We start from the raw sequence: 11,948 nt of genomic DNA, 5'->3' as shown, positions 1-11,948 counted from the left end.
CTAAGAATGATTCAAGGCAGAAGAGGAATTTGGAGCATGGGCACTTAGAACTAAAGTGAGATGTCTGACTCTGATTGACATCTGTTCGTGGCCGATGTAGTAGAACAGAACCCCCGTTTTAATGACAATGTTATTATAATCTATGAAAATTCCTGTATTAATCTTTGCAATATCGTTTAGTTACAATACAATGAGAATCCTTTTACCGTTTCATCCATTATCACAGGCGAATTCAGGCATGTTAGTTTTCATCCATTACCAGTATTCATACACTCTACTCCAGGGTTTATATTGAATGCGATCAATTGTCTTCTGTGTTGATTCATTGCTACGCATGAGTGAATTGATCTTGAGTGAGTCTGAGGTCTTTTCACAACACAGACTGGTGTATTAAACATAGGGATAACATATTTTTGTAATAAGTGCAATGACAGCACTTGTTAACTCTTATAAATAAAAGTTGAAGTAAAAGATTGCCTAATTTACTATGTTCTGAAATAAAATAAGAATGTGATACTTCTCAAGATACAGTGGTGTGCATAACTAATTTCAGAGGTTTATTTTATGTACTTTTGCATCTTGTTGAATTTCAGAATGGCTGTTCCCATGTATATTTATAGTAAAATTGTTATTATTCTACAGGGAGCTTGAAATTTATTTTTATAAAATGTGTACGGTAAACCTATGTTACAAAGAAACAATAACAGTAAAAATTTCCACCTATTTGATACTTATATTTGCATTAAGCAAATCAATTAATCATACACAGTACATGTTTCATTCCATTTTGGAACATCTTCAGCTGTATTCCATTGCTTAGGTGAAAACACTAAGCATTTATCTTTTTAAGAATATCTCAAACAGGTACTTTGTTTTTCTTAAAATCTACGTAAATTTAAAATTTGCATTAAATTAAAATGAATGTGGATGGTTGAATGGGGTCGAAGGCTGCATTAGCTGTGCTCCTCCAAGGACATAGTAGATTTTAGCAACAAGATTATGGGGAAGTAAAACAGCAATCAGCTTCAGGGATCCTGAACGAACCAAATTCAAGGGATACTTTTGTAAATTTAAAACAAATAGCAATCACCTTTGAAGGAGCAAATGAAGAGAACACCTTGTAATATTCAGAACAGTGACAAAGGAAAGTTATATTTTCAAAAAACTTCTTATTAGGAGACAAGCAGAATATTTTGGTGATAAAAGTGCTGGAAACATTTTTTACAACATCTGTTCAAGTGAATAGATTTTTTTAAATAGCTAACCATAAACAGATCCATTTCCCTCTCATTTCACCACCCCATTCAACCATCCACATTGATTTTAATTTATTTCAAATTTTAAATTTATGTAGATTTTAAGAAAAACAAGGTACCTGTTTGAGATGTTCTTAAAAAGATAAATACTTAATGTGTTAACCTAAGCAATGTGATACAGCTGAAGATGTTTCAAAATGGAATGAAACATGTACTGTGTGTGATTAATTGATTTGCTTAATGCAAATATAAGTATCAAATAGGTGGACATTTTTACTGTTACTGTTTCTTTGTAAATAGGATTTGATACGGAAAATGAAGCTGATTTTTTGCAATTGATACCTAGGTTAGGTGATGCCGCTTGAAATAGGAAACTGGCAATGTTTGCAACAATCCTCTGGACTGATGCTATTGCAGTTCGTAAGAAGGAAATGTAATATGGGTGTTCAGTCTATTGGAATTAGAAAATACATTCCAATGAGTCGGCTGCTGCTTGGAAAACATCCGCAATAATGTTGAAACAAACTGATTGCTCTTCTGTAGTAATTTTAATGGGTTTGTTTGAGTTCAGTATCTTTCCTGCCTTTTATGAAAAATCATGCATAACCTTATAAGAAAAACCTTAAACTGAAGAGATTTGCATTCACCTACAGAAAATTGTCAAAATGAAGCACAAACTGTAACTACAGTACAGTGTATAATGTAGATATCTCCTTCTTTTATTGCTGTCATTGTGTAAATAACGTATGATGGCACAATTTATGTTAACCCCCATTTAACAATAAAAATTCAGGTCCCTGTATAAACGTTAAATAGGGGTTCTGCTGAATGTGCAACGTACCTTACACCTGATTGTCAGTTTGGTTGTTTTCTCCATTCCGTCCCATTTTGAGATATGTACACTTCTTTTTGTACAGAGTCAGTCTCATCTTGTAGTTTATAACCAGATACTTGGAGCTCGTCATTTTCTTCTCCCTCCAGAGAAACGTGATCGTCATCAGTTTTTTGGAAAACACAAATTCAGGATCAGCCAATGCATCATCAGCTTCCTCTTCATGTTTACTCTCACTAATTTCGTATAATATATTTCATGTAGATTTCTCATTAACCGCTGATGACCAGCCATATTTGATCACAGAAACAATGCAGCACTCCCTAGTCGTGGAGGTAGTCGAACATTGTTTGTGTAGTGACCAGCAGGTAGGGCAGCATTGATATTAATGGATATGTCCATTTGATCCATTCATCATATATGTAATATTTTGAACTGGTAGAGTAGTCAGCAACTGAAAAATATTTTTAAATCATGTCAATACCTACTAAAGGAGATGAACAAATACACAAGTTTTTTGGCATATACTGAACCATACTGTTCATGGGTCAATTGTATTGATTTTAGTATTGGATATTGGGATTACACAAGGCCACCCACGAAGCCATTGTCTTACAGTATATTTCATAAAGGAGTCCAGAAGAAGCGTTCTTGTGTGAAGTGAGCTAGAGCGTCATTATGAGAAATCTCCAGAACCTCATTAAAGGGAGTTATGTCCCAAGCCAAGCCTCTTGATGAAGATTGGGGACGCTCCCTGGATCCCGGCAAAACTTATATTAGGAGGGAAGAAAGAATTAAATTAATATCTTTGGTTACGGAAGATTTGCATTGGATTTGAGACAAGAATTGCAACCTGCATAATTTCTGCTTAATTTTGATATGCATTAGGGCTGCATTCATAAATGCATTCGTTAAATAGAGCACATGATGTACTTGGAGCGGGAAAACTTCCAGTCGCGCGCGCGCGTATCCTGCACGCGACCAAGCAGCGTGGTTACGCTAAACTGGATTATAAATACAAGGCCGCCTAGCATATCAGTCTCATTCTTTGACCGGAAGGCTGCTTGAACGAGTCGTCATACTGCGTGTTGGTACTGAGAACAACACTTTGTCTTCGAGCTGCACATACTACGAGTACTACTGTATCTGCGAGGAAGTAAGTAATCAACTTGAATATTCAGCTGAATTTAAGATTTTACCTGTGAGGATATGCTATGGGGAGATGAGGTACTGCCTGTAAGAGACTAATGAACTAGTAGCTTCATATTTCTGTGAGGTCAAGGTATTACTGACGAAATGCTAGAATTAATATTGGCTCAGGATAGTAATTCCAGAACGACATGTTGTCCGACTGAAGGGATGAAATAACAGTGACTAAGAGTAGTGAAGAAACTATTGTGTACCAGGTTTAAGATTCTGAACAAGACTTGGTCAATGTGACGTGTGAGACATGATAGTAGTGGAAACAGGCATCGAGTTTGGACAGTCTGTAATGAATGAATTTGTTTTCAGTTACCCCAGCATCAAGTCAGAACGAGTTTTTGATATCATCAGTGCGAGGGAGCCACAACCGGAGCTGAAGCCAACACGACAACGGGCATCGATCCAGGAACGTTGGGAGCACCTGATCAGCGCGACGTCGAAGGGGACATCTTCCAACCACCTAGGGAGCTGTACGAAGGAGCCACACAAGAAAGAATGTCTCCAAGTGGTCAACAGTATCTGATGCAAGCGCCGCAGTCTATCATGATGTGGTAAATTCAGTGGTCCACAGGGAGGGCCGCTCCGCCATGTCATCAATAACCTAAGGTCAGAGCTTTCCAATTCTGTTTCAAGCATGTCATTTAAATTTAGATAGGAATATGGGGCCGTCAGTCAACAGATTAGTTATGGTAGGAAATTTTCTTGGTAATAATGAGCTAGGCCTCAAGCTCGAACCCCGTACATTAGGGTAGATGATTGTTTGTAGATTCGTTGTTGGTGTATTTATATTTCCTTTGATTTTAGCGTACGTGTTATCTTTATGGGTCAGGTCGAACTCCTTTTGTCATAGTAGGTTAGTCTAACAGACAGGCACTTTTTATTGTATCGCATTTAGGCACTTGTCTCTGCAGACGTAGATGTGTATAGTTGTGACCAGGATGTAAACCGTAATTCACCCAGATTCACTGATAGAGCGAGCGAGTCCGAATATTTGAGAGATATGAGCCCATGAGAGGCAGAAGTAAGATTTGCGATTGATATGAGAGAGCCCAGCACAGTTGAGAGTATATTGGATGTATTGGATATGCCTAGTATGGCCATGTGACTATCGCTTAGTGATTAGTATTTTTGTAGCCGGCTGAGTGAAGAGATATATGTTCAGGTAAGACTATAGGTGGGCCGGCATAAGGTTGCACTTGACAGTTGTAAGTCATGTTGGCACCACTACAAAAGTGAAATGAAGAACGTCACCCGTCAGTCAGAATCACCAATCCACTACTTTTTATGTCAGATACAGTTGCGCATTTTATTCATGTTAATTCGTATTTAATTCTGTATAGTGTTCATAATATTTTATTTGCCTACACAAATATGAGCATTTAAAATATATTATAAGGTTTAAACGAGCTACAAAACAAATACGAACTATTTTCAGTTGATTGTTGTTGGCAATATAGGTAGTATAGTGGTGCCATCTATAAGTAGCTGGACTACTGTATTGAAGTGTTGCCGTTTTGTCTGTCGCCGCTAGCAATCAGCTGCTGTTACGGCGGCAACATCGCTTCGTGCGCCAATGCAGTGTGACCAATATTGTGCGCAGCTGTCATGTGCAACCTTACGCCGGCCCACCTATAGAACTAAATGAGGCCACGGCACTGGTTGCAAATAGAGGATTGTCGCGACGTGCCGTTTTGGTAAATTCACGGAGGCTTGCAGACTGTACGCTGAATGGCATAACGGACTTTAATGATAATGCATGTATATATGTATTATAACCGTATGATTTTATTTCCGTTAGTGTACGAAGAATTGGATCGTAAAGTTCAGGCAGTTGATTCCTCCTTCCATGGCTGTCCACATTCGTTTAGACTTACGGACCTGCTTTCGTATTCTCCTTCTTTCACCCGGAGAGGTTCCTTCTCCCTTATATATCCTCTTTGAGCTAGACATAGCGGGACAAAAGGTTCTTAAACACTACTCATTTCACTCAGTGCCAACAGTGCACTTTTCAGTAAGTGCCTCATACTACAATTGTAGACATTACGGATGTGTTCAACTACAACTCTCCCCACAGTTGTGTATTTTAGTATATATGAGTGTTACAGTGTGATTGATTACAAGTATGGAACTGGGTGATATAACAAGCCCATTCACATTTCAAGTAGCGGAAGAAGTGTCTCGTACTCTGTAGTTGTCTTAAGTAATACAGTCTACGCTGTGCTGCGAATCAGTTCGGTGTACAGTGTGCACGGTATTTACTTGGTGGTCGCGAGGAGTTTGTTCGTGCTTTGTGTCTTGTGAAGTTAGCGTGTGATGGCTGCCGCCAGTGATGGGAGGTCCCTTCTGGATATCTCCAAGTTACCAATTGAAAAGGAGATTGAGGTGGAAATGGACGATGTTCCTCTAAATAGTCAATCTAATAATCAAAGTTCTCAAGATCCAATACCTAACAAACAAACCACTCAGAATACTCAAAAGTCGACATCTTTGATTAGTTCGGACGAATACACTCAAGAACATTCTGGTCCTTACATTGTTCTAGTAGAATCTGTAACGGACCAAAATGTTGGAGAGCTGCATCCTATGACCTTAGGTCGTTTATTTTATGATCGAAATTTACCAGTAAAATCCATCATTCGTAAGGGCAGAAATCGTCTTCAGGAGCAATTTGAGCATGCAACCCAAGCAAATAAATTTATGAGTCGCCCGTTATTAGAATCTATTTGTGCACGGGCATATATTCCAAGCACAAGCATATTCCGTGTTGGTATCATAAGAGGGGTTGATAAAAATTTGACTGAGGAATCTATACTCCATCATCTCAAATCTGACCTAGGCCCTAGGAGTTGGAATGAAGCGGCCGTGGGCCTTAATTAAGGTACAGCCCCGGCATTTGCCTGGTGTGAAAATGGGAAACCACGGTAAACCATCATCAGGACTGCCGACAGTGGGGCTCGAACCTACTATCTCCCGATTACTCGATACTGGCCGCAATTATTATTATTATTATTATTATTATTATTATTATTATTATTATTATTATTATTTTTCTAGGGGCTTTACGTCGCACCGACACAGATAGGTCTTATGGCGACGATGGGATAGGAAAGGCTTGGGAGTTGGAAGGAAGCGGCCGTGGCCTTAATTAAGGTACAGCCCCAGCATTTGCTGGTGTGAAAATGGGAAACCACGGAAAACCATTTTCAGGGCTGCCGATAGTGGAATTCGAACCTACTATCTCCCGGATGCAAGCTCACAGACGCGCACCTCTACGCGCACGGCCAACTAGCCCGGTATTATTATTATTATTATTATTATTATTATTATTATTATTATTATTATTATTATTATTATTATTATTATTGAAAATGAAAATCTACAACCTGTTTTCCAGTCATTGACCGGGTGAGGGATGTAATGATAGAAACATATATAGGCTGTTATTACAATGGAGTCACCACTCCCAAGGTGAGTTATTAATGAGTGATAAATGCTATGAAATGATAATGGAGAGTGTCGCTGGAATGAAAGATTACAGGGAAAACCGGAGTACCCGGAGAAAAACCTGTCCCGCCTTCGCTTTGTCCAGCACAACTCTCACATGGAGTCACCGGGATTTGAACCACGGTATCCAGCGGTGAGAGGCCGACGCGCTGTCGTCTGAGCCACGGAGGCTCCTATTATTATTATTATTATTATTATTATTATTATTATTATTATTATTATTATTATTATTATTATTATTATTATTCGAAGCAGTCATAGCCTCCTACGGTTGAGTTACGTAACAGAAATGAACTTGTTTCTCTTTGAAGACTGCATAGCAAGTAGACCAAGGTCATTTAACTACTTGACATGTATAGCCTAATTTGATAATAAAATCATGCTTCTAATGTTTGTAATTCAACTAATTTAATAGTAATACAGTATCTTTTTGGTGTCATCTTGATATATGAGGAGATCAAAATTCTGTCTTAACTAAAATGTTAACTATAATGGCTTTGGTGTACTGTAGAATGACTACTTAGCACCTTTAACATTCCAGCGCTCAATGTTGTTTATAACCAGCGGGTAAAACGCGAGGAGGATTAATTTCGTACTAGTGACGTGGTGGTGACCTTGAGAAGAAGCGACATCCTAGACGCGACATCTGAAATCAGCCTTCTGTAAGTATTCATTTCATTCCTTTACTAATCTTATCTTCGCTTGGCGATGTGTCGTAAGAAGTATGGAGTAACTGAAGTAAACATGAGTTGTTATTATTATTAATTATTCGCTTCATGCTCTGTCAATAACAGTAGTTTTATAAAGTCATTGTTGTTGCTTTATGTATAAGTTTGAATATATCGTGGTCATCAGCCTCGTGTACTTGTATGTATGTAGAATTTCTTTGATAACCTGTGTCATTGCAGTGTCTAGTAGGACGTGTATTTGTAGTAGGGCTAGGATTGGGTGAGAGGTGACCGTGGTCTTAAGTTAGCAACCATCCCAGCATTCGTCTCTAACACTTCAAATCTCAGCTTTTTGACGGTGACGTGTGCAGTTGTGTAGGTCCGACCTGCAACATTTAGTGTAGACTGATAAACCCTGGTCAGTCTACGAACTGACACTAGCTATTCTTATTGTAGTCGGCTTGAGTGGCTCAGACGGTTGAGGCGCCAGCCCTCAAACCCCCCGTCCCCGTTCGATCGCGGTTCACTCCGGTAGTATTTAAAGGTTCTCGAATACGTCAACCTCGTGTCGGTAGATTTAATGGCACGTAAAAGAACTCTTGTAGGACAAACTTTCGGCACCTCGGCGTCTCCGAAAACCGTAAAAGTATTTAGTGGAAACGTAAAGCCTATAACATTATTATTATTATTATTATTATTATTATTATTATTATTATTATTATTATTATTCTATTGAAACAGGTTAACTATTTTCTCATAAACTTCAAGGCTATCAACCTCACTAACTCACCCTCCAACTGTCATTTTAGGTTTCTAGGCAAAAATAGCCTACAAGAGTTAAAAGCATGTTAGGGTGAAAACAACCCTTAACTTGAAAATTTAATATCTCTTAAACAGCTGGTCCTAGAAAATTAATGTTTAGCTTAAAAATTATCAAAAATAATTCTTTAACAGATGATATACACCAACCCACCCCCTAACTCTTATTTTAGTTTTTTTGAGCAAAAATAGCTTAAAATGTTAAAATTTTGTATCGCAGTATACTCTAGAAAATTTTAGAGTCAAAAGCGAGTTGGGGGTGGTGGGGTGAAAACAACCCTTAAATTGAAAAATGTAATATCTCCTAAACCGCTGGTCTTAGAAAATTAATGTTTAGTTTAACAATCACTAAAAATTATCCTTTAACGGATGACATAGACTAATCCACCCTCCAAGCATTATTTTAGGTTTTTGAGTGAAAATAGCTTAAAATGTTAAAATTTGGTACTGGAGTATATTCTAGATGACTTTTAGAGTCAAAAGCAAGTTAGGGGTGTAAACAACCCTTAACTAAAAAATGTGATATCTCCTAAACGGTTGGTGCTAGAAAATTAATATTTAGCTTAAAAATCACTAAAAATAATCCCTTAACAAATGATATAGACTAATCAGCCTTCCAACTATTATTTTAGGATTTTCGTTATCATTATTATTATTATTATTATTATTATTATTATTATTATTAACCATTGTACCTGATATATTGAGTTATGTATCAGATTAATTTTTCAAATAGTATGTTTTCCTTTTTACAGATAATTTAGTTGCTGTGTGACTACATTCTCTGCGTATATACTCCAATTGACTACAGCAGTATCCCCTCTCACAGCTGCAGGTAGCTATAAATATGTTATTAATTATTTGAACTAGTGAGCTTAAAACAGATGTTTTTTCCTTGAATCATAACATTAAAAATTTGTTATACATAATATATGCTTGCTCCTCTAAAGTCAACTATATTGCGCGGTGCCCTTTACGAAGGGAGAGTAGACCTCTGAGACATACTCGTCATCCGAGCTTGCAAACCTCGTTGGTATGTCAACGATGAGAGTTTACGTACAGCATTGTAGTTAATTTTAGTTGAGCTTGTCTTCCACGTACATTTGGTGTAAAGTATGTGAGCTTTGATCGGTCGATGTTAGAACCCTCACAGAGGGGGTGTAGAGGAACTTGCTACACTTCGGTCAGACGGGGCTACAACCCTCGCAGTGGTGTTAATGGCAGTTTTTCTACCTTCTAACGTCCTGATTGGCTTGCAAATGTTTACTTTGAAAATTTTACTGTTACTATATAATTTTACGATTAGTTTAATACTATTCTGAAACGCTACCCTCTGGAGCTTAATATTCTTGTAAAAGTGAGAAGGTTTGTTATGTTATGATTTATTACATGAGTATGTGTAATTTCTTACCTAAACGCAATGTATGAGGAGTAATATGTAGAAAATTAAAAAAAAAGGCCGCGTGATCAAGCTATTAAAAAGCAGTGCATGATGGGTAATTAAAAATATTATATAAGCAGATGCATTTCCGTAGGATATTCAGTTCATCGCAGACTGTTGACGTGATAATATTGTTCTTTACAGATAATCGTCTCATCATGGAGTCGCTTGCAGGAACATCTAACAATGGTTTTGTACCTAGTTTTGTGTGTAGTAAATGCGGAAAGAGTTTCCTCCGGAACTATGATAAAAAGCGTCATGAGTTGTCATGCGGAGATTTCCACCAGTGTAGAAAGTGCGGAAACCAGTTCAGTAATTCTTATAACGGGCTTCGTCATGAAGAAGCTTGCGGATTAAGTTCGTCTTCTAAGAAAATAGCAACTGAACCATGCAAAACTCAGCTGCTCTCTACAGTGCCTGATGATAGTGGAATAGTTGAGTACGAAACATCGTTTGAAAAACGGCTGAAGTCATATTTTATTCGGTGTGATACATGTAAAGATTTATCTTGTTACCTGAACGAAGCCAAAGATCGTATAATTAATGTTATAAACAAGGAGCTAAATATGCATAGATCGTTGAAAGTAAACATCATGGCAGAGTGTCAGTTTATCAATGCTGCGGGAGAGACTGTGGACCGTGCGTTTAAAACACGCAATGCTGCCGTATATATTAACACAGATTTGAGTAAATTTATTGAAAACAAATTTAAAAAATTGACAACAGAACTGGAAGAGTCACAACTTAAAGGAAGTAACTGGACCTTGTTAGCTGTTGAAGGTCTCCGATTGAGGATAAATAAGTACAATCCCTTACGTGGAAACAGCTACATTCCACTCCCTGCTTGTATTGAAGCTAGAAAGGCCTGCATAAATCCTCAAAATTTTAAGGACGAGAAATGCTTCATGTATGCTATATTAGCAAAATTTATGGAAACGAAAGGACACCGTGTTAGTAAGTACAAAGATTTAGAGAATAAATACGATTTTTCATGCGTGTCATTCCCTACATCTCTTTCGGAAATATCTAAATTTGAGAAGAAAAACAGCATGTCTATCAATGTGTTTGGACTAGAAGAAGATAACAAACTGTTTCCACTGAAAGTAGTTGACGAAGAATTACCTGACCACCGTGATCTTCTTCTGTTAAACAATGAGTCTGGCCGTAGTCATTATGTATTTATTAAAGATTTTGAGAGGCTTGTAAGGTCTCAGCTTACTAAACACCGTGAGAAAATATATATTTGTAAGCGTTGTTTTACACATTTTGACAGCCAGTATGAGAAGAGCGGATTAGAAAAGTAGGAGGAGCATAGAAGATTCTGTCTGCAGCATGATATTGCTAAGATTGAAATGCCTTCTAAAAAGCCTATGCTGAGGTTTGAAAATGAAGAGAAACTGTTACGTTTACTTTATGTAATCTATGCAGATATTGAGAGTATTCTAACTTCGCTTTCAACATGTGCACCTAGCGATAATGTAAGCTATACAATGGCATACCAGACCCATAGTCCCATGAGCTTCGCTCTCTATGTCAAGCCGTCATCGTCTGTTGAGCATGTAGAGACTAACCTACCGAAAGAACCTATTGTATACCGTGGTCCTAACGCAGCAGAGAAGTTTATAGAGTGTCTTACAACTATAGCCATCGAAATAAACCGTATATACAACCTAAATAAACCAATGATCTTAACAGAAGAACAAGAAAAAGACTTCCAATCTTCAGTCAACTGCTACCTCTGCCATAAAGAATTCACTGAAAAAGACGGGAAAGTTCGCGATCATTGTCATATCACTGGAGAGTATCGTGGAAGTGCACACAACAGCTGTAATTTGAAGTGTAAAACTCTTAACTACATCCCAGTATTGATTCATAATTTAAGTGGCTATGATGCTCATTTTATTGTGAAACAGTTAGGTTGTACAACAGACAGAGTTGAAGTAATTCCTAACTCAGAAGAAAATTACATTTCATTTTCTAAGTATGTAGGTGATATAAAATTGAGATTCATAGATACATATAGGTTCATGCCATTCAGCCTAGAATCACTGGTAAAGAATCTAACATCATATCCTGAAACAACCAAGTATTTTGGAGAAGAAAATTCATGTTTAATGACCAGGAAATGTGTTTTTCCGTATGATTACGTTGATTCGTGGGAGAAATTAAGTGAAACCTGTTTACCCCCAAAAGAAGCCTTCTTCAGTAAGTTAAACCAAGCCAAG

At 37.5% G+C, this 11,948-nt stretch overlaps 1 long non-coding RNA gene across 1 annotated transcript; it reads left to right on the top strand.

The window, feature by feature from the left end:
- The first annotated feature begins 7,404 nt into the window (after window positions 1-7,404).
- LOC137503168 (uncharacterized) lies at window positions 7,405-9,979 on the top strand. The gene is made up of 3 exons (XR_011019080.1): window positions 7,405-7,457; window positions 9,038-9,117; window positions 9,868-9,979. It is a non-coding gene; the product is annotated as an uncharacterized lncRNA (long non-coding RNA).
- The last annotated feature ends 1,969 nt before the right edge of the window (window positions 9,980-11,948 follow it).

This window comes from Anabrus simplex, chromosome X (assembly GCF_040414725.1).
Source record: "Anabrus simplex isolate iqAnaSimp1 chromosome X, ASM4041472v1, whole genome shotgun sequence".
In the NCBI taxonomy this organism is placed as follows: Eukaryota; Metazoa; Arthropoda; class Insecta; order Orthoptera; family Tettigoniidae; genus Anabrus; species Anabrus simplex.
The sequence above is the reverse complement of the archived record's forward strand: the minus strand, read 5'-3'. Positions and strand labels throughout refer to the sequence as shown.